The sequence below is a fragment of the Lepus europaeus genome, chromosome 16 (genome assembly GCF_033115175.1).
Source record: "Lepus europaeus isolate LE1 chromosome 16, mLepTim1.pri, whole genome shotgun sequence".
In the NCBI taxonomy this organism is placed as follows: domain Eukaryota; kingdom Metazoa; phylum Chordata; class Mammalia; order Lagomorpha; family Leporidae; genus Lepus; species Lepus europaeus.
Genome location: NC_084842.1, coordinates 18,265,807 through 18,268,746, shown reverse-complemented (window position 1 = coordinate 18,268,746; position 2,940 = coordinate 18,265,807). Strand labels below are relative to the sequence as shown.

Below are 2,940 nucleotides of genomic sequence, written 5' to 3'. Positions count from 1 at the left end.
AATCTAGCTGGTGACTAAATGAATCCAAGATGCAGAGGTGAAAGGTTAATAGAAAAAAAAAAAAACAGAGCCAAGTTATTTTGTATTTTTTTTTTTTTTTTGGCTATAAAACTTTCCTATTTTAAAACCTTTGAGTGAAAATAGATAAGAATGAATCCCAAAGAAAATGTCACCATAATGTATATGATTCTTGACTGCCTTAAATAATCATAAAGATGTGCCTTTGAATCATCCTCCTGTAGATTTTACTTTGTAGTCAAATGTTGGCCCATACTCTGAATCCTTTCCAAGTATACAAATCTCTTAAACTTGGTAGCCAAGACTGTATACATACTCTAGCCTGTCCTTTACTGCAAATACAGGGAAGATCACTCGTCAAATGACAAAGAAATGACAATTAAAAGGAAGGTACAAGGCTGAAGTCATGAATTTAAACATTCAGAAGCATATTCCTTACCACTTCTCGGCCTTTTGGCTAAGATCAAGTGTAGTATATGTTCTTATCAGAAGCACATTCCTTTTTACTGAATGAAAGAAGTGTTAAGAGGACAAGAGAAGCAAAGTTCAATCAATGGCTCTTTCAGTTACTGGTTGAAAGAAAATGAGAAGCATATCAGTGTTCTGCATCAGAACATGGACCAGTACATTCCCATACTCTCAAGTAGGTAAGGAGAACATTTTTTCTGCTAAAGGCCATTTGGATAGTTATAAAATTATTCATGGGTCATACAAAATGATCAAATTGAAAATTAGCCTATGATAAAGAGATTAAATTCTTTGAGTTCCACCTGTGGTTGCTTGCTGTGGCAGAGCCAGACCGAATGATTTTTCTGGGCCTTATGTAGCCCATGACCAGATATTTCACATTACTGAAAATTAGAAAAGAAAAAATAGTAAATTAAAAAAGGATGATTCACTTTAAAAAAAATCAACAAAGAAGTATAAATATTGCCTTTGCCCATTATTCAGAAAAACACAAAAATATCCCTGAAAAATATAAATTGGAGAGCTGATATATGTGTTGAGATGATTGAAAGTCTTAATTCAACTGTTATAGATGAAAACTGCTTTAAGATTTTAAGATTCTTAGTATATTCATGTATGCATTAATGAATTCTGCTATAAACATAAGTTATAAACCATTTTTTACTTTATATAAGCATTTTCCTACATTGAACCTATCCTTTGACTACCGAACTGAGTTTTTGTAATTACAAAATACCAGATTAATTTATGTAAGATTCTAAGGATTAGAAAGTAATGTAGTTGCTTAGAGTACTCTTTGCAACATCAATCAAAAATGTTGTTTGAGTTCAAAGAAATTCACTAGAGTAAGTTCATTTTTAAGTGATTTCCTCTTGATGTAGAGAATATATTTAAATTGTTCCCAAGAAACATGTCTTCTACAGTTAGACCCTAGTGGAAAAGAGAAAAACAACTTTAAAAATATACCTTTCAAAATAATAATCATTTCATTTGTTTCAGTAAAAATAATGCAACACTATTTGATAATTTGTAATGTGAAGCATTGCCCCTGGGAAGAAAAAGAAACATACACTCAGTTTATAAACTCAAAAGTTCCCTCAAATAACAAATTTTGAATTTCAGACTTAATGAAGTATCTCTTCATAATGCTTTCCTTGAGATGTGTGATAAAAAATAAACCCTACAAAACCTTTGGATGAAATTCATTCAAGTATTTATTGGACGTTTCCTGAGTATTCTATGGGAACCAAGGGACCACTGAGTGGATCGTGATAGGAAATGAGGCAGTGTTTGTTGACTTTGAAGACACCTGGAACCTGAAGTAGACCCAAGAGAAAACCAATCCAATCAGCTCCTAAGTCTGATAAGAGAACTGGACAGAGATGTACTGCAGAGAAATTACTAATTCACGAAGCACCTTCATGTTTGATCTTTAATTCCAAAATGCAATGGGTTATTTTAAGAATGTCTTGATGAAAGATGTGTACAGATGAAAATTCTACATGAACTTAAATTCCTGATTTGAACACTAAGCCTTTTATATATAATTCAATATCAGGAATACTTACATGCAGTTTTATGCAGTGAAAATTTGATAACAATTTATGGGCTATAAGGTGTATTTAAAAAATCTTAGTGCCTCTTAAATGAGTTTGCTTTTTACAATGGATAGTATTTTTCAATCATTGTTGGGATAGACAGGGATCACTTTAAATTAAAATTGATTCATGAGTTTTTAGTCCACATTTGTGGTGATAATTCCAAACATAAAATCTACCTGTGCTCCAGATTTTCAGAGGAGATGTTCTTGGGTTTTCTCCTGTTATGTACTGTTAAGATTGAGATAGGCAACTATTCTTTCTATTTATTTCCACATGAGAGTTTCATTAATTCTTTTTAAATTTTATCAAGGTATACAAATTTCATGTATTTCATGTATACAGATATGGGGACATAGTGAGACTTTCCACATTATCCTCCCTCCAGCCCATGCTCTAACCCTTCCTCATCCTTCCTCTTCCATTTCCTCTCTTAATTTTTACAAAGATCTATTTTATTCTCATAACATCCACCCTACACTAAGTAAAGAGTCCAACAAATAGCAAAGAAAAAAAAAACACTTCTCAGGGCTGTAAACAACCATTTAAACTCAAAATGTCAATTTCACCTCATTACATTATATTTTCAGTGCTCTATTGTAGTTACCACAGATCAAGGGTAACATATTTGCCTTTTGGAGACTCACTTATTTCACTAACTATAATGGTTCCCATCCATTTTGTTGCAAAAGACAAGATTTCATTTTTTTTTTTTTTTTTGGCTGAGTGGTATTCCATAGTGTATATATACCATAATTTCTTTATCCAGCCATCAGCTGATGGACATCTGGGTTCATTCCATATCTTAGTTATTGTGAATTGAGCTGCAACAAACAGGGGCATACATGGCCGGCGC

The 2,940-nt window shown here is 32.5% G+C and overlaps 1 pseudogene; it reads left to right on the top strand.

Annotated features, from left to right (window-relative positions):
* Window positions 1-455: 455 nt before the first annotated feature.
* On the top strand, window positions 456-573 carry LOC133775527 (U2 spliceosomal RNA; annotated as a pseudogene).
* The last annotated feature ends 2,367 nt before the right edge of the window (window positions 574-2,940 follow it).